The 27,812-nt window shown below is 42.4% G+C and overlaps 1 protein-coding gene across 1 annotated transcript in view; it reads left to right on the plus strand.

Moving 5' to 3' along the window:
- Window positions 1-27,812, plus strand: part of bgn (biglycan) — a 165,939-nt gene that overhangs the window by 11,124 nt on the left and 127,003 nt on the right. The gene's annotated exons all lie outside the window — the stretch shown is intronic.

Below are 27,812 nucleotides of genomic sequence, written 5' to 3' on the forward strand. Positions count from 1 at the left end.
CTCCCCAAACCGCTTGTTCAATTGCTGATCAACTCCTTTGTTAACTGTGTGCTGAACTGTTTTGCTGAATTGCTAAATATAAGGCCTCCCCCGAAATTAAGACGTAGAAAAGTTTTTGTTTGGAAGCATGCCTGCTGAACAGAACACCAGAGCATGCAGGATCGGTAAATGTACGTACCATAAAGTGTTGTACATGGAAATATTGGTAGTAACAAGAAATTCTTGATAGGATTCACAGTTTGTCTGGTTAGGCTGGTTTATGATGACAACTACTGTACAGTATATAATAAATGTTCATTTTTTGTTCAACAATAAATGTGAATTCTTCATGGAAAAAATAAGACATCCCCGAAAATAAGACCTAGAACATCTTTGGGAGCAAAAATTAATATAAGACACTGTCTTATTTTCGGGGAAACACGGTAGGTAGATAGATAGATGGATGGATGGATGGATGGATGGATGGATGGATGGATGGATGGATATTCTTCCCACTCTTGTGATTGCCTTGAGCATTTTTTTCCAGTAATATAATCTGAGTCCTTGAGCAAGGGTGGGGGATTACTGGGTTGCTGTGAGTTTTTTGGACTGTATGGCAATGTTCCAGCAGTATTCTCTCCTAATGTTTCACCTGCGTCTGTGGCTGGCAATTTTAGGGGATTATATTGTTGTGGTTGTTATTGTTAAACTATTGGGACTGGGAAATCTGTGGGGATCTGCTACAAATCACCCCATGCTTTCCCAGAAGATTGCATTAGGCAAAGTGGCCTTTGTCAAATGGCAAAGCGAGGCGAGAGCAACTTAGCCTCTCTGCAAAAAGGGTATTTTGAGCCACACAATTTTTTGTTCTACTTGCACTGGGGATGGGTGGCCTGGCAGGGGCCGGGAGCTCTGATGCAGCCTCAAAAGCTGGTTCCAATTTGCGCGAGGCAAGGTTAGGGAGGAGAGTGAAATAGGACTGGAGGGAGCACTGCAAGTCCTAGCCAAAGCCAACATTTGCCTCTGGCCCCCCTGACCTTCCTAAAAACAGGAAGTGCCTTTGTTATGATCCAGATCAGAAGGGAGATTGTAGCTGCAAGCTGGGCATTAACTGTTCCTTGCTCTTGACGGGACCCTGAGGGCCTGGGACTGGCTTTGGGTAAAGGAGGGAGAGAAACAAAGGCAGCACAGAGAAAAACAAGTACTCATTGCAGAAGGCTCTAGTCGTGGCAAATTGTGTCTGACAGGAGCTTATTACTGTTTCCTCTCCCTATCCACAGGCTCTGTATCCACAGATTCAACCATCCATGTCTTGAATATACATATTTAAACAATCCATTTAATTTTGCCATTTAACTTTTCAATGGGTGCTTTTTTAGGTAAAAGTAAAGGTTTCCCCTGACGTTAAGTCCAGTCATGTCTGACTCTGGGGGTTGGTGCTCATCTCCGTTTCTAAGCTGAAGAGCCGGCATTGTCTGTAGACACCTCCAAGGTCATGTGGCCGGCATGACTGCATGGAGCGCCGTTACCTTCCCGCCGGAGCAGTACCTATTGATCTACTCACATTGGCATGTTTTTGAACTGCTAGGTTGGCAGGAGCTGGAGCTAACAGTGGCCGCTCATGACGCTTCCAGGGTTTGAACCTGGGACCTTTTGGTCTCCAGCTCAGTGCTTTAACGCACTTCGCCACCGGGGCTCCGGGTGCCTTTTTACTAAACTATTATCTGCAATGGGACTTGAGCATCCATGTAGTGTGTGTGTGTGTGTATTGACTCATAAGTATTATTATTTACAGTACACATCCAAAACAGACTCTCCTATGCCAGTACCTGAAAAACCTACCTTTGTGGACTACATTTCCTCCCATCGGATGAGTCATCTAATTGGCTGTTGGGTTTTTGAAAGCCAAAGCCCCGTTTCAGATCCTGTTTCACACAGGGCTGTTTTGTTGGGTTCTGACCAGAGCATGAAAATAACCATGATGCTATAACATTATTACTTTGTGATTGTAACTCAATGAAAAATATTTTCACCTCTTTTGTAGAGTAACTGTAATTTTTAAATTTAGTTTAATTTCACTGGGCTGTCACCTGACAACATGCGGAAAAGGAATATTTTATGATTAAAGTGTTGGCTCAGTCCTGTGCTGATTCCCTGTGTCTTGAAATAACAATAAAGGCACTCCCCGGGTTACAAACATGCGACTTGCAAATGACTTATAGTTAAGAATGGGGTGAGACAACAGGAAGTGAGATAAATCTACCCCTAAAAGGGTAAATTCATCCTTGAAAGAATTACCATGGGGGAAAGGTGTCTTCACGGATGCTTTCTCACCCATCTTTATTTACACAACAAGCCAAATTTTTCAAAATTCAATTATTACAGGGATAGAAAGTGAGGTGAAATCTTCTGAATGGGCACAGACAGCAAAAAGAAACACTATGCTGTACAAAGCTGGGTTCAGTGCTGTCTGGGTGCAGGTGAACGGCAACTCCCAAAATCAAGCTTTGGTACCCAGTAATGCCTGGGTTATTTGAAAAATACATTGTTTGTGTTTGGATGTTAGGTAATATCATTTAATTAATTTGCAATGCTATTTATTAGAAAAAATGTATTTGGTTTCTTTTTTGTGAATGCTCCCATTAGAAAATACATAAGGATGTGGGTGAACTACAATTTCCAGAATCGTGGGTCAATCCTCCCCAAACCCTGCCAGTATTCACAGTTGGCCATGTTTGGACTGTGTGCCAAGTGTGGCCCAGATCTATTGTCAGCTGGGTTCAGTGCTCTCTGGATAAGGGTGAACTACAACTTCCATATGCCAAGGACAACTACCCCGAAAGCCTGCCAGTATTCACAGTTGGCCATGTTGGGTCTGTGTGCTAAGTTTGGTCCAGACCCATTGTTAGCTGGGTTCAGTGCTCTCTGGGTGCAGGTGAACTACAACTCCCAAAATCAAGGTAAATTTTCCCAGTATGTTCTCTCCAGTATGTTTTCTCCAGTATGGTCTTTTGGTCACTGGAAGTCTATGTCCCAAGATTGGTCCAGGCTTGTCATTTGTGGGGGTCGCAGTTGTCTTTGAAGTCGGATCCAAAGCCAATGAAAGTACTGTGTATCTCATCATCTGTAGAATTCACACAGTTCTAAGAATATGACCTGTGTATCTGTTTGTTCTCAAGGGAAACATAACGGTTGTGGGCAGAAGCAGTGAACAAGAAAAACATACTGTGCGTTGAATTCCAAAACAAGGCATGAAACTGACTCACCAATCGGGATGTAAACCTTCACTGAATGAATGCAGAATTTCAAACGTTGTCTCTCCACTAGCCAATATTAAGAAAATCTCATGTTCGTCCCTCTCAAAGGATGATAACATCTCTGGATATTCTTTCATCCCACTCACCAAATGTACTAGATTCATATTTTGGGTAGAAATACCTGAATCTTTATGTCACATGTAAAAGTTTCTTCCACCACAATGGGCAAAGTGCATGGCTTTGCTTATGCAAACAAAGATATGTGTGAGCGGCATGCTTTATCATTAAATAATGATAAAAGGATAAGCAGGTCCTGTTATTTGGAACTATTATTTGGAAGTGGGGCAGCAGCAACTAGTTTAAAGGTAAAGAAGGGCTTTATCTATACGCTAGTGTACACTAACAACCATGTTAGTGGTGGGTAAAGCCTGCTTTACCCCCCCCCCCCCCCAATTGCCTGCGTATCGAGGGGCTTTCTGCCTTCTCCAGCTCTTCTATGGGTCTGAAAGATGTGGACCTTTAAGTTCAACCCTTCCATTATTTTAAGTTAGATCATGAAAGGTATGGGTGCCAGGTTTGGTTGATCAAGCCACGTAGGAACCTTTGTGGTACACATGGACAGACCAACATACAGTAGAGTCTCACTTATCCAACATAAACTGGACAGCAGAATGTTGGATAAGAAAAATGTTGAATAATAAGGAGGGATTAAGGAAAAGCCTATTAAACATCAAATTACATTATGATCTTACAAATTAAGCACCAAAACATCATGTTTTACAACAAGTCTGCCATTTTTTTGGGAGCATGGCTAAACTTGTGTTGTTGTTGGGTGTGTTGTCCCACTGCATGTTGCTGCCTAGAGAAACTGCCGTGGATCCGGGCGGGAGGCAGACTGCATTGGATAATACAGTTGGATGAGCGAAGGTTGGATAAGTGAGATTCTACTGTATATCCATACTTTGACATGTATATACATAAGTTGCAGAATTACTCTGGGGTTCAGTGCATTTACCTTGCAGTAAACAAGAGAAACTCAATTGTGAGCAATGCATTTAACATAGTATGGCACTCAAGCCGCAGAGATGCAGGAGATTTTTAAAATTTCTATATCTCTTACCCTATGAAAAAAGGGGCGTGTTTTTGCTTGAAGACAACAAGAGCACTTCCAACCCACACCCAATTGTTCTACAAATGTTACATATGTCTTTAGGCAAATTAAATCAAATATATCGCTTTCCCAAAGAGTTTGAAGGAATTTAGAACCTAATTAAAATCGTGGCAGGAGAGAGAAATGAAAGAAAGAACAGACACAACAATATACTGTGGGGTAACCTCCCATACCCAACTTAGATGCTTTTGATATTAAGGTTTTTTTAAATTAGTTTTTAAGGAGTCTTTAATGAGACTGTAAAACCAAAACTAGTAGGAAGGTATGTTCAGCTTCCTTCTGTTTCATACTTCATGCTTCATTTGCACATGGCATTAATGAGGCTTTTGTAACATCATCTTGTATAACACTTTTGGGTTCACAGAGTTGAGATTTCATAATGTGTCATAAATTATCGATAAATTGGACCCCCAAAATTATGACACACACACACACACACACACACACACACACACACACACTTTTTGGCATACAGCAAGCACGTGCTTTTGCCCTGCAGTAATCTCTTATTAATTGACTTTTGAATTTTGTCTAAAACCCTGCCAGAGTATCCTTTAAACTCTCCATAATCCTCTCACAATGAACTGGGAGATGTGCATCAGAACTCCTGGGTCTTCCTCCTGATATGGTTGGGGCTATTGGTGGGAAGAATCCATCTCAAATGCTTCAAGCCAGCCTCACTCTTGCAACACCCATTGAAATGGAGTGACGTACAGGGAGCGCACAACTCCCTTGTTATGCCAGCTCCACTGGCTGCCAGTCTGCTACCGAGCACAATTCAAAGTGCTGGCTTTAGCCTATAATGCCCTAAACGGCCCAGCTTACTTGTCCGAACCTATCTTCCCTTATGAACCACCTCAAAGATTAAGATCATCTGGGGGAGGCCCTGCTCTCGGTCCTGCCTGTATCTCAAGCACAGCTGGCAGGGACAAGAGACAGGGCCTTCTCAGTGGCGGCCCTTCGGCTGTGGAACTCACTCCCTAGCAATATAAGATCGGACCCTTCCCTCCTAGCCTTCAGGAAAAACCTGAAGTCCTGGTTCTGCGATCAAGCTTTTGCTTAAGAACATAGTGAAATAATATATGTATATTTGTGCAACGACAATGGAACGGCTTAGACTATGTCTCTCAGAGGCGTGATTTTAATTGACTGTTAGGTTTTGAATGTTATTGTTTAACCTTACTTCTGTATATTTTAATATATGTTGGATATGTGCTTTGAAGGTACTGAACAAGTGCCTGTGTAAGCCGCCTTGAGCGGGAACCTCCAGTGGCCTAGGGGATAAAAGCCTCATGACTTGAAGGTTGGGTTGCTGACCTGAAAGCTGCCAGGTTTGAATCCCACCCGGGTAGAGCGAGGATGAGCTCCCTCTATCAGCTCCACCTCCATGCGGGGACATGAGAGAAGCCTCCCACAAGGATGGTAAAACATCAAAAATCTGGGCGTCCCCTGGGCAACGTCCTTGCAGACGGCCAATTCTCTCACTCCAGAAGCAACTCCGGTTGCTCCTGACACGAAAAAAAAGCCGCCTTGAGTCCCCTTTGGGGTTGAGAAAGGCAGGTTACAAATGTGGTAAATAAATAAATAAATGGTCATCTCCTTCAAGCACCTATTGTGGACTTTGGACTAACCTCATTGTGCAGTCCGGGTAAACAGCGCTCAATTTCGGTGACCAGGGTTTGGGTGGGACCCCGATCTGTTTTCACTCAGTGGAGCTGAAAGATTCATTTTCTATCTTGCCCATTATGGGGGGGGGGGGGCTGTGCTTCCCATCATTTTAGGCATTTAAGCTGTTTCCTACTCTAGAGGAGGAGAGGAGAGATGCTACAGGTAGCCAGGCAGGCACACTTTCTCTACTGGGCCTGCACATCACGCACACACTCTTTCCAAGGCATTTAAAGGAGGCACGTTCTTAAAGCTGTTTCCTACTCTAGAGGATGAGAGGAACTGCAGGCAGGCATGCACACTTTCTCTCCCAGGTGCCATGACGGATATCTGATTCCTCTGAAGAAAGCAATTGTGTGTGTTTTTGGGCTGCAATACATCTCGAATATCTTTTCTCAACCAGATACTATCTAGGTCCAGTGGGGTTTGGCTTCAGGATTTTGTGTGGTACCAAAAGCTATGGGTGCTCAAGTTCCATTATGTACAATAGAATAGCAAAATCAAGGTTTGGTTTTTGAGATTTGGTTTTGAACATCTTTAGGCTGTGAATAGTAGAATCTGTGGATCATAATTCATAGGTATGGAGGGTTGACTGTATAGGATACTCCTCCTCTCCAGCCAGTATGTGTATGTGGTGAGGATGACATGTAGCCACATTCCTGAGACTACTAGATTTCAGGAAACACAAAACATAGTACAATGCACTACTGTATGTATAGAACTCAAATGGCCCTCTTAACAAAGCAGACAGCTACTTCCTGTGCTCCACAAAGACCTGTAAAGACTGCTCCTACTCTGAATGCTAATTTTCCATTTTTCAACATTATTATTGTGTATCCTTGACCACCATAAAGAAAATCATCGGTGAAGAAAAGAAGGCACCTAGATAGCTACTAGGGTTTATGATGGATCCTCCCCTCCTGGACCTATTCCTGAAGGAATATAATTATTTTTTTCTTATTTTTATTGACTCTTTCTCTCTCTTCCTTCGCTTCCCACTTTCTGCAGCTCCCTCCCTTCCTGCTATGTGCCACGTTGCCTGACATGCCCGGCCAAGGCCTTGTCTGCCCCTATTAGTCTCATTGAAACACATTGCCTGCCTGCTTGCTTCCCTCTCTGTAGGCTCCCACCCATTTGGCCCCTTAGGGCAAAGAGTGCTGGTGAAGCAAGGAAAAGCCTGCCTCAGCACCTGCCTTGCTGCCTCTCTTTTTACCATCAAGATGAACTGCTGCAGTGGGTAGTTTACTTCCTGGCCAATAAGCCCCAAAGAACCACCCTTTGAGAGAAAGAAAGAGGGGGCACCAAAGCTCATGTGTGAGGGGCAAGTAGGTGGCAAGCGAAAGGTGGCCTTAGGAGACTCTGGGATGTGAAACTTGGGTTAGGCACAATGGCAATCCTGCTGCAATTGTGGTGTTCACGTGGCCCATTTTGGGTGAACAGCCTCTAATGCACTATGCCTTATCCTTGTGCAGAATTTGACCTGAGCTGACCTTGATCTGATCTTCACAAAGTACTCTCTCAGAATGATTCAGCAGAGACCATGGGCTTTACTGTGAACAGATCCCGTGCCCTCTTCTTTTATAACAAGGATGGCCCATAACATTTTTTTGCCCGAGGCAGACAAACAAATGGTGCCCCATATCCACCCAAATCAATAGTACCAAAAAACTCAGAAAAATTATTTGGGCTGACAAAGCAGAAAACCCTTCCAAATACTGGAAGTAAAAATACAATTGCAACCCATGAAATAAATAAAATTTTCCTTCCCTTTCATGACATCCCAGATCTGCTTCATGAAGAGGCGGCTTCAATTTGCCTAGTTGTAGGTCAGCCATACTTTGCAATCTTAACACATTGGTGGACCACAGAAGATTCCAGAAAGAAAGGAGGGCACACAAGATTGAAACAGGGCCCCTATTAGTGTAAACCCAGTCCAGCTGCAACAAATCACTCTGACCAAGAGGTCATGAGTTCGAGGCCAGTTCGGAGCCCCATGTTTATCTTGTCTATGTTCTATGTTAAGGCATTGAATGTTTGCCTTATATGTGTAATGTGATCCGCCCTGAGTCCCCTTCGGGGTGAGAAGGGCGGAATATAAATACTGTAAATAAATAAATAATAAATAGTTTGCTACTGGGGTGCCATCTCAGATTTCAAATAACAGAAACATTTCCAGAGAAGGTTAAAGTCTTTGTGGTTGTTTATTCATTTAGTCGCTTTCAACTCTTTGCATGGACCAGCCCATGCTAGAGCTCCCTGTCGGCCGTCGCCACCCCCAGCTCCTTCAAGGTCAAGCCAGTCACTTCAATGATACCATCCATCCACCTTGCCCTTGGTCAGCCTCTCTTCCTTTTTCCTTCCATTTCCACCAGCATCATTCTCTTCTCCAAGCTTTCCTGTCTTTTCATTATGTGGCCAAAGTACTTCATCTTTGCCTCTCATATCCTTCAGTGAGCAGTCAGGCATTATTTCCTGGAGTATGGACTGGTTGGATCTTCTTGCAGTCCAAGGCACTCTCAGAACTGAAAGCTTAGTCTTTTGATGTAGAATGGGCCCTCTGTATCCACTGAGATTTGGTTCCAAGACCCATGTGGACACCAAAATCCAGGGGTGCTTAAGTTCTGCCATATATAATGACATCAGAGAGTGGTACCCCTTACATAAAATGGAAATTCAAGATTTGTTTTGGGGGAATTAAAAAAAATTAAAGCTGTGGATGGCTGAATCCATGGATATTGAATCCATCAACATGGAGGGCCAAATGTAATCAATATTTAAATGGCAAGGCAAGGTGGTGTATTTTAAGAATACTGATCGTAATTAGTGTTTAAAGTATCTCATAATAATACATAGGAATTTCACAAGCCCAGGACAAAAAGTCAACTTTCTTTTTTCACTTTTTTTCAAGTAAAGGAATTTTGCGTGAGGGTGCAAAATGAGACACTTGGCCCAGACCCAGACTTCTTTATAACATTAACTGAGTATAAACAACTCAAGTGCATGGCCTTAAAACAAGTGACGTAATCACCGCTGGCTGCAGAAGACTGATTGGCACCAGAGCACACAGAGGGGAGAGTCTAGTTTCCTATCCCTGTAGCATTTCTGACAAAAACTGCTCATCCTTAGGTGCCATTTGCCCCATGGCAGAAGTGACTGATCTATAGGACAAAAGAAATATACCTCTCCTGCCCCAGATTTGTCAATAGTACTTGGAGGAAAGTGGTTTTCTCATAACATTTCAAAGATGAAAACCCGGGCCGATGTACCCAAGCAACCAGGGGCAGTTCAATCATTAGGCGAAGTATGTGATTGCTGAAGGTGCCATCCTCTAGGGGGTGCCTAGGGGTACCTCCGCCCAGGCGTGGCCTTCCTGCCTCCGCAGCCGTGGCCTGGCATGGCCAGAGTGAGCTTCTGCTGTTAGCCCCAGCTTCTGCCAACCTAGCAGTTTGAAAACATGCAAATGTGAGTAGATGAATAGGTACCGCTCCGGCAGGAAGGTAGCAGTGCTCCATGCAGTCATGCTGGCCACATGACACATGAGGTGTCTACGGACAACGCCAGCTCTTTGGCTTAGAAATGGAGATGATCACCAACCCCCAGAGTTGGACACGACTAAACTTAATGTCAAGGGAAAACCTACACTTTCAAAATGTACCTGTTCCAACTTAACAAATTCAACTTAAGAACAAACCTACAGAAACTATCTTGTTCATAACTTTGGCCCTCTGTATCCGTGGGTTCTCTGTCCATTGATTCAACAGCCCTTTGAAGGCATCCATGAGACTGATATGGCCGTTAATGGAAATGTGGTAAGACACTGAACATAATCAAGGTATCTTCTGGCTAAGGTGAAGGACAAGATCCTGTCTCCCTTCCCTGTATAGAATCTGAGCATGATTGAATTGTATGTCAAGAATAGGATCAGGTCATCTACTGCCTCTCAGAAGAGCAGGCTAGCTTAGAATGCACAGTTCAGAATAAGTGACATACATACCATTCTAGTCTTTCAGTTACTTGCCATCACTCTGTTTCACAGCATCTTCTGCTAAAGGTAGCTGTCTCTCTTTGCCTAAATACAGCAGAGTCTCGCTTATCCAACATAAAACGGGCTGGCAGAACGTTGGATAACTGAAAATGTTGAATATTAAGGAGGGATGAAGGAAAAGCCTATTAAACGTCAAATTATGTTATGATTTTACAAATTCAGCACCGAAACATTTTCGACAGAAAAAGCAGTTCAATATACAGTAACGTTATGTAGTAATTACTGTATTTATGAATTTAGCACCAAAACATTGCAATGTATTGAAAACATTGGATACAAAAACATTGACTACTAAAAATTGACTACAAATAAAGATAGAATTGCATAAAATGAACTGACAGTAACAACATTTAGGGAAGTTAAATTTGTAAAAAGTTTAGTCCTGTGAAGATTTTTTAAAAATCTGTGATCCTTGCCTGCCTAGAGAAACAGCTGTCAATCCGGGCGGGAGGCAGACTGCATTGGATAATACAGAATGTTGGATAAGCGAAGGTTGGATAAGCGAGACTCTACTGTAGTAGGACTGGCCCCAGTCACAATTCACAGATGTTATCTTAAGGAATGATAAACAATCCTGTTGGGGTGAATTTGAGAGACACTGCCATAACGTGAAACGGCAAATAATTTACAAACTAGATGCTTCCATGTCCTAACCTCATGGCTTCATAATCATAGTTAAAGCTCTAAAAAAAAGTTATGTGAATTTAAAAGCAAGCCAATTTGAAAGCCAAAAATCCAATGGAAAATCTCTTTCCAACTTGAAGCAGCTGTAGTCACAAAAAAGAGATTACCTAACATGGCACATGGAATGCCTCAGTGACTTATCAGGAAAGACAACTCAGGATGTTATGCAAGTCTATGCTCTTGGAATATTTAGTATCTAAGGGCAGTCCACGGTGGACCGACCTCCCTTTTTATTCCATAAAAATTACTTGTCCTTAGTTTGCTGGGGTCAGCGAAATATGCAAACACACACACACACTCATTCACATGTGCATGGAAAGGGCTTGCAGGCACACAACCACAACAACCACCATCTCATTGAAGCAATAAAAAGGGAGGAGCATTTGTGATATTATACACAAAAAGGATGTTTTGTTAGGTTATTTCAGATACCACAATGACTGCAGGTTCGGAGCCCAATGTGACAAGCTCCTAAAGGATCGAATAAGACACAGATGGGATGAAAGCAACAATCAGAGGCTCTGGTCAATACAATGGGTGCCAGTCAGATAGACAAAGGGGTGGTCAGGGTATTGGCAAATTTAGTGGAGACCCCAGGGAGGGGGTCTGATTCAGCAATAGAAGTGATGAAACATTTCCAAGGATAAAATCAGATTATATCAGTAAAACCCTTTGTCTCTTCCTAAATCTCATTATGTGTTCTGTGTGTCTTCATATTGTGAAAGGATTATGCTAACTACTGTGTGGTCATTTCTTGAGATCTGGGGTGTGTAGTGCTTAGAGTGGTTCAATGAAAGGTGGTGTGAAACTGGGGAAAAGGTCATTGCAGGCCCCCTATTAGTCTCTATGGAGCTGCAGAATCTTAAGGTTCATCATTTTGAGGTCCCGTTTTGATAACATGTTGAGGTGATAATTGTTTCTCATCTCCTAAACCCCTTGCAATATTTTAACAATATCAGGGGGCCGGGCTGTGGCGCAGCTGGCTAGTAACCAGCTCCTATAAATCACTACTGACCGAGAGGTCATGAGTTCAAAGCCCGGGTCGGGTTAAGCCTCCAACCATTAATAGCCCCGGCTTGCTGTTGACCTATGCAGCCCCGAAAGACAGTTGCACCTGTCAATTAGGGAAATTTAGGGATGCTTTATGCAGGAGGCTAATTTACAACACCATAAAACTGCCAGCAAAACACGAGGAAAGGAATGAGGAAGTACAGCCACTTCTGGACGGTGAAGCAACAGCTCCCCCTGTGGCCGGAATCGTGAAGATGGAAAAATGTTAAAAATCCCTCTGAGTCTGTCTAATGTATGTTGTTTGTCTGTTGGCATTGAATGTTTGCCATATATGTGTTCATTGTAATCCACCCTGAGTTCACTTCGGGGTGAGAAGGGCGGAATATAAATACTGTAAATAAATAAATAAATAAATAAACAAGGGACTCAATATTGGCAGTGTCCTAGCTAAAAGAGGAGATTGTGGAATCTTGCTGAGAATAATATTATGCATATATGTAAAACTACATCACATAACGCTCCAAATGCTTTGTCTCGTTTTCTTGTTATGTGCATTCAAATCATTTCCAACTTATGGCAAGCTTAAAGTGACTCTCTTAAGGGGTTTACTTGGCAAGACTTGTTCAGGGCCTTCTCCATCGTGGCCCCCTGGCTCTGGAACTCTCTCCCCAGGAAGATGAGGCAAGCCCCTACCCTCCTCAACTTTCGGAAGAGCCTGAAAGCTTGGCTCTTCCAACAGGCCTTTGGTGACTGATCTCCATAGTAACGGATTGACCTGTTGCCTATCTCATTTATTGCACCCTATTCCTTTAGCCGGCTATAGTGTATGCCTTCGCCAGCACTTGAACGGGACAATAGTTCTGGGATCTACTTCACCCTGATTGAATCTGACACTATTTGCACTTTTTGGCCCAGTTCTTTTTTGGAGCCGACCCAGGATTTTATCATAGTATATTTATTGTATGTTGACCCATGACTTGTTTTATTGTTGATTGATTGTTTTATTGTTATGTTTTTATATTGTTTGTGATTTGGGCTTGGCCCCATGTAAACCGCCCCGAGTCCCTTCGGGGAGATGGGGCGGGGTATAAAAATTAAACTATTATTATTATTATTATTATTATTATTATTATTATTATTATTATTAACGGTATTTGTTCTTGCCTGAAACTGAGAGAATATGATCTGTCCAAGGAACCCTGATCTCAATAGTCGTAGTCCTATACTCAAACCAGTACCTTTCTTTTGAGTGGTGGGTTACACAGATACATTAACTTCACACACTGAAAAAATAGACAGGGAAGAGATGGAACTTTCTGGGTGAAAACCCCCAATATTGAATTGGTAGAGTTCAGAAGCACTTTTACCATTGAATCAACACTGCAGTATACTTTCCTTTGCCTTCAGGATCTAAACTACACTACTACACCACACCGAAGCTGCTTGCTTGCTTTTCTCTTTCTCTTTCTTTCTGTAACGGTCCAACATTTTCAATTACAGTAGAGTCTCACTTATCCAACATAAACGGGCCGGCAGAATGTTGGATAAGCGAATATGTTGGATAATAAGGAGGGATTAAGGAAAAGCCTATTAAACATTAAATTAGGTTATGATTTTACAAATTAAGCACCAAAACATCATGTTATACAACAAATTTAACAGAAAAAGTAGTTCAATATGCAGTAATGCTAAGTAGTAATTACTGTATTTTCTAATTTAGCACCAAAATATCACAATGTATTGTAAACACTGACCACAAAAATGCATTGGATAATCCAGAACGTTGGATAACCGAGTGTTGGATAAGTGAGACTCTACTGTATGTGACTTTTTTTGGACAGCCTTTCAAACATAGGGACATCCCAACCAACAATTTCCCGCATAAACAAACTTAGATGTGGTTGAAATCTGCTATCCCTCTGCTTGTCATGGGAAGGTCCTTTTGGGGGATGGTGCCAACATTTTAGAACACTGCTCCCGTAGTAATCTGCTCAGATCTCTCTCTATGTGTCTAGACTTTAAAAAATCAACAAGCTTTAACATTGAAGTGAATTTACCTTTTTTCAGATGGCTGCATTTAAGAGATATATTTGTATGGAGGTTCCCCGATGTCAGATGTCAGTGGAAAGAAATGTGGGTGGCTTTGTTTTGCTGTTTGTGAGATTTCCAGACAGGCTTGTTGGAAACAAGAATGAAAAGTTATATGGATCTCTGATTTGATCCAGCATAATGAGCTTTTCATACCCTTTTAACCTTTCACAGATAAAAATGGGACACATTGGGCCACTCATTATCACAGTGTGGTGAGGATGACAAAAGTCATTATTGCATTATTAACTACCCAGATTGCTCCTTTGGTGCATCTAACAAAGCTATACACCCCAGGATTCCATAGGATGGAGCGATGGCAGTTTAAGGGGAATCATAGTGTTATAATATTCAGTCGTTTTGAGTCTCATTGTGGAGAGAAAAAGCAGAATATAAATAAACATAACAACAAAAAATACTGACTCTTTGTTTCCATGTGGCCAAGCAACATCAGAGTGTGGTCAAGAAGTTATTGATGGGGAAGGACACACAAAATAGGAGCATCTGCAGCATTTGCATCTTCCTAAACTTAGGTAAAGGCAGATGGGCAGAAGACCCTAAATGGGTGAGAAAAAGGAGTGCGAATGGGGAGATGATGCATATGCAAATGTATATAAGAATGGGGAGACTTTGTGAAGAGGTGGACCGAATGGAGGAAAGTTGTGTATATATGGCTATATGCCTGTATGGGGAAAGTGAAGGGAAAATGAGCCTTGCTACTCTGACTGTCACTAGAGGCATCATCCAGCATCTGCACTGTGTTCCCTATGCCATTACCACAGGCCACAACAACAACAACAACAACAACAACAACAACAGACTGTCGGCCCTGCCTTTGGCAAACAAATGCAAACACACTCACACTCCTATATTCCACTAACTAGGCCTGTTTATTTGCCATGCAGGTGTTTCTCTCACAATAAAAGATGCATTTTTTTTATTTTCTGCCACAGGGCAAAACTAAAAATTGCAAGGAACACAGCTGCTGTCCCTGTGTAGCCTTTCCTCCATGGATAGAAAAGTTGACTGAGACCAGAGCATAATTTGAATGAAAACAGGCGGGCAAAGAGCACTTTATTTCCCATCTGCAGGCCATCCATTCCTGTTTATTGCCTCCTGAAGCTAGAATTTGTATGGAGTTGGTTTTGCTTTTCTTTTTAGAAAGTCCACAGAAAGTTTCATGAACTGTCATTAACATGCAGTTTTGTCCACAATCTCATGAAGGCTTAAGCACCTAGTGTACTCCAGATGTTCTGGATTACAATCTTCACAATCCTTTGTAACCATGCTGGGAAAGGTTTATTTATCTCCCATACTTGTATCCCGCCCTTCTCACCCCGAAGGGGACTCAGGGCGGCCTCACAATCGGCAGCAATTCCACACCCAACATACAATTTCAAAAATAACAATTACAATTAAAACCAAACATTAAACATAATTAATTAAAACAACAGTTAAAATTACACAAGTTCCATATTGAAGTCCAGGATACATCCATTAATCAGTCACCTTAAAGTTCTCAATTATTGCACTGCTATAGTTACTGCTTAAATGCTTGGTCCCATAACCATGTTTAACTTTTTTTTCTAAAAGACAGGATGGAAGGGGCTGTTCTCATTTCATTGGGGAGGGAGTTCTCCAGGCGAGGGGCCACCACTGAGAAGGCCCTATCTCTCGTCCCCACCAATTGTGCTTACAAAGAAGGTGGGATCGTGAGCAGGGCCTCCCCAGACAAACTTAACCTCCAGAGTGTATCATAGGGGGAGATACGTCCGGACAAGTAAGCTGGGCCAGAACTGTTTAGGACTTTATAGGCTAAAGCCAGCACTTTGAATTATGCTCGGTAGCAGACTGGCAGACAGTGGAGCTGACGTAACAGAGGAGTTGTATGCTCCCTGTATGCCACTCCCATGAGCAGTCTGGCTGCCACCTGTTGAAATATTTAAAACTTCCAGTCTTCAAAGGCAATCCCACATACCAGTAGGTTATTTAGGTTGATGGGAACTCTAGCCTAAAACATCTCATAACCAGGGGAATATGTTGTTTATCCCTTAGTCTCTATTTTGTCATTGTTTGTAAGATATGGAAGACATGTGCAAAGACTGAAAACGATTTCTCCTTGTTCTAACCCATGAGGATCAGAAATTTAACCACTTTTAAAATATTTTTAAAGTGAGCCTCTCAAAACTTTGTATACTTGTACTGTAACATAGTCAAGGGTCACGAATACTGGGAATTGCAATCCAACACCAACTAGAAGCCCATATGATTGCCACCTCTGTATAATGGAATTATAAGCATGAAGAATGAAAGAAGATTATCTATAGTGAGCATGAATGCATCATAGTTTTCTTCCACTAGTCTAATTTTTAAATGACTTTATCCCCTGCGTTTAACTGTACCTTTTGCCAGAATAGGCACCATTTAACAAATACATTCAGAGAGTCAGAGAACACATGGTTTATTCAAAACAAAATCACTTGTTATTATGACTGGCTCATTGAGTCTGTATACCGAGCAACTAGGTTGTTATATACAAAAGTGAGAAATATATGGTCATCCATATGTTGTTGACTGTAATTTCTATCAGATTCATCACGTACCACCAATAGTGAGGGAAGATGAGAAGTGCAGCCCAGTAATATCTGGAAGGCCACATACTGTATTCCCATACCTCTGTTAGGAAACAGGAACTCTGCACACCTTTGTTGGTGTGTGCCTTTAACGTGTTTTCGATTTATGGTGACTGTTGAAGTCCGGCCACCTGCTTGACTCCTTTTCACCCAAATACCACATAGTTAAAAGGTAATAAACAATAAGTAAGAAGTTAATTAATAATATCCTTTATGCGGTACTTTATTTATATTATGTTCTATCTCCCTGAGGGGACTCAGAGTGGATTACAGATATATATCTATATATATATTTAGATATATATGGCCCCTGGTGGTGGCGCAGTGTGTTAAAGCGCTGAGCTGCTGAACTTGCAGAATGAAAGGTCCCAGGTTCAAATCCCGGGAGCGGAATGAGCATCCGCTGTTAGCCCCAGCTCCTGCCAACCTAGCAGTTCGAAAACATGCCAATGTGAGTAGATCAATAGGTACCGCTCTGGCGGGAAGGTAAGGGTGCTCCATGCAATCATGCCGGCCACATGATCTTGGAGGTGTCTACGGACAACGCCGGCTCTTTGGCTTAGAAATGGAGATGAGCACCAACCCCAGAGTCAGACATGACTGGACTTAACGTCAGGGGAAATCTTTACCTTTATCTATCTCTATATATATATGGCAAACATTCAATGCCATTATACAATTGACAGAGACAGACAATACATAAATAGAGGCAAGGCATTCCCTCTTTCATTACCGGCAACTGGAGGCTTTGCTTGTCTCGGCCATGGGGAGGTGCTGTTGTTCTATTCTTCTACGCCGAGGAGCCTGTTGATCAAACCGCCGGCACGTTTTTCTGGGGCGCCTTTTACCTCCCCACTAAAGTGGTACCTATTTATCTACTCATTTTGCTGTTTTTGAACTGCTAGGTAGGCAGAAGCTAGGCTGATGCAGCTTGAACTGTCAACCTTCTGGTCGGCAAGATCTTTTATAGCTGGCGGTTTAACCCGCTGTGCTAGCCACGGCCCTATTAAGAAAAGTGCATATAATAGAAAAGAGAAGTTCAAAAATGAATAAGCAATAATCCAAAAGTTAATTCAGAATAATCAGAATTGGCAATCACCAAGGTACATTAAAAAACCAGACTTTAAAAGCATTTTCAAAATAATCTCCATTAACTTGATATTCTTTGGTGTAGCAATCAGCATTAACCACCTCTGAACTTAACTCCTCAACACCCAAAAAGTAAAAACAAGAAACTGTAATCAAAGGGTTCCAAAACTTAAACAAAAAACCTATAAACCAAAGGCTTGAAACCATGAACAAAGAACTATCATCCTGAGACTTTAAAACATGAACAAAGAATTATAATCCCGAGGCTTGAAAACATGAACAAAGAAACCATATTTTGGAGCAGAATCCAAAACAATCTTAACAGATTAGAAAGATGGGCCAAAACTAACAACAAGTGCAAGATACTCCACTTACCACTTCATCACCTTTATAAAATTCCACTGAGTGCGACTCTTAAAATCTGGGAAGCCACCTTTCTCATCACATTAATTTGGCTTCAAGTGTAGGATAGAGCATTCTTTGCGTATTTTAAGCATGGAGGGCAGCATTCTTTTCAAACGTTTCAGGAGGTGGCGGGGAAATGGATTTTTGGTAATTATCTGGATGTTTGGCCAATTCTCTAATGTAATGGCATTTGTTGCTACCCTTCTTTGGATGCATCTGCACTGGAGAATAAATGCAGCCGGGACCCATTTTATATGCCATTATTATTATTATTATTATTATTATTATTATTATTATTATTATTATACCATGTCTCCATGCTGTGCAGTCCTGGGAGTCAGTTTTCCAAGGTCCATACCCTTATCTTGCTGCATTTACAGTATGATGATGATTGCCCTTGCACCCCACTTTAAACGCCATGACTCCATGCGATGGAGTACTCCTGGGAGTTATAGTTTCCCAAGGTCCATACCTTTCTTTTGGTCATTTACACTATGGAACGAATGCAGCTGGACCTAAGTACAAGGGGGATGGTGGCCTAGCAATTAAAGTGTGATGGCAAATGTACTGAAAGAATGCTGAGTATCATTGACACATTTAACAGTATGATGGGGAAATCATCTGTTTCATTCCAACACTGAGTCAAACTGAGCTCTACACTTCCCAGCTTCAATGTGATGAAGTGATTAGGCAGAAAAAATGAAATGCAAAGATACAGAATGGGGAACACAAACAGATCTTGCTAGGAAAAGACTCCAAGAAAAAGATCTTGGAGTCCTCATGGACAACAAGTTAAACATGAGCCAACAATGCGATGTGGTGGCAAAAAAAAAGCCAATGGGATTTTGGCCTACATATATAGGAATATAGCTTATAGATCCAGGGGAGTCATGCTACCCCTCTATTCTGCCTTGGTCAGACCACATTTGGAATCACACTATGTCCAATCTGGGCACCGCAATTGAAGGGAGATGTTGACAAGCTGGAAGGTGTCCAGAGGAGGGCGACTAAAATGATCAAGGGTCTCCCTACGAGGAGCACCATAAGGAGCTATACATATTTAGCCTGCAGAAGAGAATGCTGAGAAGAGACATGATAGCCATGTATAAATATGTGGGAAGAAGTCATAGGGAGGAGGGCGCAAGCTTGTTTTCTCTGCCCTGTAGACTAGGACACGGAACAAGGGCCTCAAACTACAAGAGAGGAGATTCCACCTGAGCATTAGGAAGAACTTCCTCACTGTGAGAGCTGTTCAGCAGTGGAACTATCTGCCCCGGAGTGTGGTGGAGGTTCCTTCTTTGGAGGCTTTTAAGCAAAGGCTGGATGGCCATCTGTCGGGATGCTTTGAATGCGATTTTCCTACTTCTTGGCAGGGGGTTGAACTGGATGGCCCGTGAGGTCTCTTCCAACTCTATGATTCTTTGATCCTATGAACTGTAACCCAATTGGGAGTCTCTAATCATAAACAAAAAAAGGACACAGAATCCAAGGCAAAACTCTTAACCCAGAGCTCCCAAAAACAGGCAACTTGTCACAAGAAAAGCCAGCGTTGATCTCACAATAAACATTGTGGCAGATTATTTAAGAATCTAATTCTTATCCATGATATCACTCTTTCTCACACCTGGATTCTCTTTGCTTATTTTTCAGCCTCTGGAAAAAATGTAGTTGTCTCTGCTTAGTGCTATTTCTTTGGAACTGTAATAGTTGAGTTTGGGCTAAGTTCCTGTCTCTTCCACATTCCTTTCAGAGTCAATCCCTGGAAAATTCTCATGAGAAACACTTTCTGTTTCCCTAAAAGCAGATCTAACCAAAACATTCCCTTCATCATGAGAAACACTTTCCTTTTTCCTAAAAGCAGTTCTAACTGTAGCATTCCCATCATCCAAGGAAACCTCCTGAGACCCCATAGAAGTAATAGGCTCAGAAGTAAAAAAACAAAAACCCAGGCCCCACCAAAAAGTCCCCCTCCTCATAGGCTTCACAGGCCTCAACAGTGACCCTATCACAGGCTTTTCTTTGCAAGATTTGTTCAGAATTTGTTTATGCCTTCTTCTTAGGCTGAGAGAGTGTGCCTTGTCCAGAATCACTTACTGGATTTGTTGTCAAAGGCTTTCATGGCCGGGATCACAGGGTTATTGTATGTCTTTTGGGCTGTGTGGCCATGTTCCAGAAGTATTCTCTCCTGACGTTTCGCCCACATCTATGGCAGGCATCTTCAGAGGTTGTGAGGTATGGAATAAACTTACTGGATTTCTACAGCTGAGCAGATATTCAAACTATGGTCTCTAGACTTGTAATTGAACACTCAACTCAGGCTGCATCTACACTGCCCTGTATCCCAGGATCTGATCCTAGAAGATCTGCTTTGAACTGGATTATATGAGTCTACCTTGCCAAAAAAAAGAATGTGTCTCTCACGATGATGGGAATGTTTTGGTTAGATCTGCTTTTAGGGAAACAGAAAGCGACTCTCATTAGAATTTGGATGGCTAGATGCTGGGATATAGGGAAGTGAAGATCCAGCCTGAGAAACTTGTTCTCTTCCCTCACTAAAATTTGAAAAGGCAATCCATGTGCTCAAAATACAAGTTGGGGAATGATGAGAGCACTCAGGTACAAGTGCAAAATGCCCATTTGGCTCTGATGACGAATCTCAACCAGCATCCATACTTTTGTCATTGAGGGGTAGGGCATGTCTGCCAGGAAGGCTTTGTGAAGAAATGAAAATCATGTGTAGTTCACGCTGGACCAGTCCACACTGTTTTGCCAGAGAGAAGATATGCCACGCAGATGAACAGTAAATAATAGGAACTTTTACTCTTTGAAATACAGAGCAACATATGCATTCATATGAGCAGTTGCATTGACACACACAATGTCCTTTTAAGAGAGATTCAAATAGTCCTTTAGATGTCCATACAAAATGTCTTCCTCCAGCAGCCTAGGGACAAAAACTCTCTTGCTAAGCTCCTTTCCAAACTGTAGTAAAAACTCCCAGGCTCAATTGGCTCCCTGGGCGTGGCTCAGCCAATCAGCTTGGTGCTTTGAAATTTTCCTGTTCACACTTACACCAACTGATTTTTACATGCTGTAATAGGCATAACTGCCATCATTTATATTTTCTGGGGAGAAATTAAGCTACTATCCTGGCATACAGTCAGGATTGCACAGAACTTTGCAGTTTGGCTGAAGCCCATAAACAACTTCGTCAAAGATGTAATCTTTTAAGGAGAGATTTCTAAAAGTCAGAAGGAACCAGCTCTGCCAGTCTGAAAGGGAGAAGTTGTTCCACAGTATAAGCAAAGCTCACACAGACAGGAATGGTATGAAGACCATTTTATCTAGCTGTGGCCTTTCAATATGACTGGAGTAAAATACAGGCCACATAACTTTTTTGCTATTCTAGATAAAATTAGATTTTGAGCCGTTTTGAATATGGAGAGAACTGGGAGATGTTTGGAAAAGGTTAACTTTTTCATTAATCCATGTCTTTAAACTAAAAGAAACACAAGGGAGGAGATGCCAACGACAACTTCTTGAAACATTAATCAGCGTGGAGATTTTGCCATCCGCCAAAGGCCCAAAATGGAACATGGAAAAAATGTCTAGACTGTCTGCTCTGCCTGGATAAATGGCTCATGGGGCCATAAATATTTCCAGTGTTAGTTCTTTCATCTGTAGGACCGGGATCAGAGTGGAGAGGCTTCTTCTGGCACTACAGCATACTCTTCAACTGTCCCAGTTTTGCAGGGACATTCCTGCTTAGTCCTCTGTCATCCCACCTTTTCAGCTGCTTTTACATATCCCAGTTTCTTTGACCCTTTCTACATTGCCAAATAAAATCCAGATTATCTGTTTTGAATTAGATTATATGGCAGTGTAGACTAAAATAATCCAGTTCAAATCAGGTAATCTGGATTTTCTGAATTGTCTGGCAGTCTAGAAGGGGCCATAGTCAAGGTTAATCAATGCTGGGAATTGCAATCCATCAGTATCCGAAGGCTCATATGATTCCCACCTCTGTAGAATGGATGAGCCATCTCTGACAGTGATATTGAAGATGGAGGTCAGAACAAATGGAGAATTGCCTGGACAGAGAGGCATGATAGCTATAGCTAAAATGAAATAAGGAGACCGCTTTAGAAAACTCCCAGGCTCAGTTGGCTCCCTGGGCGTGGATCAGCCAATCAGCTTGGTGCTTTGAAATTTTCCTGTTCACACACACATCAACTGATTTTTACATGCTGTAATAATTTTGATATTAGTAATACTGTATGTATTTACATTTCAGGATCTTGTCTAGTATTTTCATGACTGCACTTCCAAATCTTAGTCTTCTTCTGATTTCTCGACTGCTATCTGTAGTCATTATTTTTGTTTTCTTCAAGTTCACCTTTGCACTTTCTTCCTTGACTTTCTTCACTAGCTATTCCAGGTTTTTGTTATTTCTGCTAGCAGTATGGTTTATCTGTGTATCTCAAATTATTGATACTATTTCCTACAATTTTTACAGCTTCTTCCTTATCTCCCTTCCTCCTTTTCTTCAGCATTTGTTCTGCTTGGTGGTGGGGTCTGCTTTACTGGTTTGTTGGTACTATTTCATCCAGTTGTGTATGCCAGCAGTCTTCAGATCGTTGTGCAATGTGTCCAGCCAGTGTTGCTTCGGTCGTCCCTTTGGTCTCTTGCCAAGCACTTCTAAATCAAGAGCCATCTAGTGAATGAACTTGTCTTCATCTCTGAGAGTATGACCATACCATCTGAGGTGCGATTCTCGTAGTTTGTTCACAATTGGAGCAATGTCATAGCGTTGTTGGATATCATAATTGCAGATGTGGTCTTCTACAACTGGGTCTAATTTTGCTTTACAAATAATATTATTATGTAGTTATTACAATTATCTCTTTATTAACATAATGAATTCTGGTCTCATATCCAACATTTTCAGGCATTTGGGAAGTATAGTTACAATTTTGAAAGCAGCACTGAAGGGTTCAAATACTTATTTTAATAAAGATATCTAAACATGGTAAGCCACTTCCCCGCAGGACAAAACAATTATCTTCCTGTCCATCTCCTCATCACTTTTAACATTTGAAATAGTTCATGAAGTCCCAGCATGAGCCAGTACTTGATGTTGCACTTGAGACACCTTTTCACCCAGCACCACATCAGAGTCCAGTAGTATCTAACTACAGCAGTTTATTTATAAAAGCATGTACAAGAGGGAAAAGGAGCATTTCCTAAACAATAGTAGAAAAGGAGCTATAAAATAATAGTAGTCCATATACAAAAGATCAGTAGTCCAAAATACCAAGGTATATGAAATCAAGGAAGCCATGATCATACACGATCTATAAGCATGAAAACAGGAACATTTTGTCAAGCCAAACTCTTTCAGGAACATAGGCAAACACAAAGGACTTGAATCATGAGCTTGAGAGCTAGAACAGGAACTTGAATCTAGGGCGATGTTGTCTGCTCTGGAGAGATCAAAAAACATCACTGACTTTAAGCCCAGGCCCAATCAAGAAGCCATGAGGTCACGCCTCTGACCCCTGGATTTCAAAGATTTATCACGGAGTCTTTCTGAACAACTAATTATTCTATCCTTCACCCCCTCCGCGTGGAGGCCTAATCTAATATTGTGGGAAAACTCCCCATCTGCTGAAGGCAGAATCCCAAGAGAAATGGACTTTTCCCCTGTTGCTAAGGAATGAACATTGGAATCCAAAACATCTTCTATTTCATCTCCAACTGCCTGAAATTCACCCTGATCACACCCAGACTCCTCATTGGGAAACTCATCCCACTCACCCTCTTAGAAATCCCCAGGATCTTGCTGCTGAGCCCCAACATTTGAACAGTGTTGTATCCCTTCCCCACTGCTGAGTGGGGCTGTTATAATGAGGAACAATAAAAAGTGAGATTAAAAAACTCAGTGATAGTTTCACAGGATAGATGTATGTCTCATTAAGTAACTATCATAATGTTATATTGTTTATACCAGTGATCCCCAAACTTATTTGGCCTATCGCCCCCTTTCCAGAAAAGGAAAAGGGCTGAGCTTCTATCCCTGTCCTGTGGCATCTGCCAGTACACAGGGATGGGGCTAGAGGAGGAGGCGGGGCCTCTTCCCAAGTGCCTGACAGGGATGGACCTCTATACCCCGCCCCTGTGTCTAACAAGCGCCTCAGGGGAGGGATACAGAGGCTCAGCCCTGTATCGCTCTCTTGGGAAGAGGCCCGCCCATAGACCTGCCCTTTAGTCCTAAAATGTTGCACCCCAAGGCTGCGTGAGCACTCTGAGAAACAGACAGGTAAGCAGTATAACACACAAGCAGTTTATTGAAGCATATACAGTAGAGTCTCACTTATCCAAGATAAACGGGCTGGCAGAAGCTTGGATAAGCGAATATCTTGGATAATAAGGAGGGATTAAGGAAAAGCCTATTAAACATCAAATTAGGTTATGATTTTACAAATTAAGCACCAAAATATCATGTTATACAACAAATTTGACAGAAAAAGTAGTTCAATACACAGTAATGTTATGTTGTAATTACTGTATTTACAAATTTAGCATCGAAATATCACGATATATTGAAAACATTGAGTACAAAAATGGCTTGGATAATCCAGAGGCTTGGATAAGCAAGGTTTGGATAAGTGAGACTCTACTGTATATATCCGCAGTTAGCGAAATGAGTCAGTAAGAGTGATAGTCCTTAATATGAAGTCTCTAATAATGCAAAACAAACTCAGCAAAGTCCTTATTATAATCCACTAGGCTTGATCGATCCACGAAAAATTTGATTCTAAACTCGTTTCAAAACTAGAGGGGGGCAGCTTTTCGTTTCTGATGGTATTTCCGAATTTGGCCCCCCAAAAAATTCGAAATTAACGAAAATTCGTTATTTTCTAAATTAATTCGTTAATGGCGGACGCGCATGCGCAATTCCCAAAAACAGCACAGAGGGAGAGGACTTTACAGGACTCTCCCACCCTCATTTTTTGAGTGATCTTCTTCCAACTTGGTACAGTGGTAGAACACATTTAACACTGATAGCTCACCAAAATTTGGAACGTTTCCCTTATCCTCTGATTTTTGGCGAATTTTCATAGCTTTTATAATAAACCATTTTTTAATAATTGCAGAAATCTGTTCCTGGTTTGAAAGTCTTATTTCCTGTTAAATTGGGTTGTCTTTACTGTGAAAGTCATTGTTCTCCTTCAGAAACTTTGTTTTTGTGGCTGAAACTTTGTTAAATTGGTGTGTGTGTGATATATACTGTGTATATAGTCCCTGCATAATGTGTGTGTGTGTGTGTGTGTGTGTATATAGGTAAAGGTAAAGGTATCCCTTGACGTTAAGTTCAGTCATGTCTGACCCTGGGGGTTGGTGCTCATCTCCATTTCTAAGCCCAAGAGCCAGTGTTGTCCATAGACACCTCCAAGGTCATGTGGCCAGCATGACTACATGGAGTGCCATTACCTTCCCGCCAGAGCGGTACCTATTGATCTACTCACATTGGCATGTTTTCAAGCTGCTAGGTTGGCAGAAGCTGGAGCTAACAGCGGGCACTCACTCTGCTCCCGGGATTTGAACCTGGGACCTTTCGGTCTGCAAGTTCAGCAGCTCAGTGCTTTAACACACTTCGCCATCGGGGCTCATGTATATATATATAATATACATACACATACACACAATGTGGAGAATATGTGGAAGGGAGCCACAGTGAAGGCACCTTCCTGGGAGCAAGGTCTAATAATAATAATAATAATAATAATAATAATAATAATAATAAAAATCCCTTACAATATCCAAGATGGCTCACTGCTACAGAATCTTGGGAGGTTTAGTTTGATATGGTACCATTATTGGCAGAGAAAGCTAAGCTGTAGGAGTTGAAATCCAATCATTTATCCTCCCTATAGAATCAATTTTATATGCATTTTTAGCTACAGAAAAGCTAAAATCAGGACAGTAAAAGAACAACACCCAGAAAATGGGAATTCCAGACAGGAAACAATCAGGGCCAGCTAATACCTCCCAACAAAGGATTCCCCCAGGTAGGAAGCAGCCAGGCTTTGAAGCTGCAAGGCTATTCAATGCTAATCAAGGTGACCAATTGCAACATTCACACTTGCCTCCCACAGACAAGAGTTCTTTCTCCCACCCTGGACCTTCCACAGATATATAAACCCCACTTGCCTAGCTTCGCACAGACGTCAAAACCTCACCGCCGGGCCCCTCTCTGTCTCTCTCGGTCTCTCCATTCCCGGCTCCATCCGCCGCCTTCCCGCCTCACAGAGAGACACCAGGCCTGAGCTGAGGCGAGGCGGCGGCGGCGGCGGCCATTTCCCCCCTCCGTCTTCCTCCTCCTCCTCGGCCTCCTTCCCCCTCGCCCCCTCCCATTGGCTGAGCCCGTGACGCCCTTTTTGCTGAGGGGCAAAAGGAAAGGGCCTGAATGGTGGGAGTTTGGGAGATTTGCAAAAGCTGTTTTTTCCTAACGAAAAAAACGACGACATAACGAAAAACGGCCTCTCGCGATTCGAAACCGCGATATCCAGACGTGTGGACAACCAATGCTTCAAAATTGCTTCAAAACAAACGAAAATAACGAATTAATAACGGTTAACGGGGAAAACGAATTATTTGAGCAAGCCTATAATCCACCAGTGAAACTCGATAGCTTCACTGTAAAGTCAAAGTTAGTCCTTCCAAAAGAGCCAAGAACCAAGCACTGTAAACAGCAACTAAATCCAACTGGAAAGTCCCGTCACAAATGAGGGTATCGAAGTTAACAAGGCTAAGCCAGTCTCAACTCAGGAACACGGCAATCAAGGTAACAAGGTGAGGTCTACTCGGGAGTCGAGGCCCAGCACAGCTTGCATGAACCTGGGAACCTGGCACGGTTTCCAGGCAGGAGACAAGACTAGGAGCTGGATACTGGAACCTCTTCCAAAGAAAGGCAAAGTTGACACTGCAATGAGGAACACAAAGGGGAACACTTTTAAGGAGATTCCAAGGTTGTGAGATTAAGGGGAGGTGCAGGACCCACCAAACTTCACATGGGAAACAGTCATTATTGAGCCTCAGAGCTAACCTCTTGCTTCTTCGAACCCCCTCCTTCTTCTCCTATCTGTTGTAAAACACTCCCTCCTATTGAAAAACCCATCTTCGCCCAACACAACACCATCTGGTGTAGGTGAGATTGCCGAGGCATCGGAATGTTCTCCAATTATCGGATCCTCCTGTGTAATAATATCAGGCAGCTGCAAGGCCAAAGGGCCCTGTTCTGGGCCTGGATCTGTAGCATAGTCTGTTTTCAAATCCAACTCTTGATGAACTATAGGCCACGATGGTTGAGACACAACATAAACGGCTTCTCAGGAGAGAGGCTGAGCCCTGTCTTGGGCTCTTGGAAGGAGGCCCTGCCCCCTTCCCTAGCTCCGCCCTCTGTGCCCCAACAAGCGCCTCAGGAGAGGTATGGATTCTCATCCCTGTCTCGGGCTCTTGGGAAGAAGCCATGCCCACTCTAGCTCTGCACCCTGTGTCCTAACAGGTGCCTCAGGTGCCCATCACTTGGGAAGAGGCCCTGCTCACGTGTCCTAATAGGTGCCATCACCACCCCCCTGGATCACTGCAGCGCCCACCAGGGGGCGGTAGCGCCCACTTTGGGAATCACTAGTTTATACCTTCATTGTTGGGGACAGGCTTTAATTGCAAGGGACTTGGCATTTCTAGTTAACAGGTTTTGAATAGCTACTGGTAGGTGGGGA

This window comes from Anolis carolinensis, chromosome 2 (genome assembly GCF_035594765.1).
Source record: "Anolis carolinensis isolate JA03-04 chromosome 2, rAnoCar3.1.pri, whole genome shotgun sequence".
NCBI classification, from domain to species: Eukaryota; Metazoa; Chordata; class Lepidosauria; order Squamata; family Dactyloidae; genus Anolis; species Anolis carolinensis.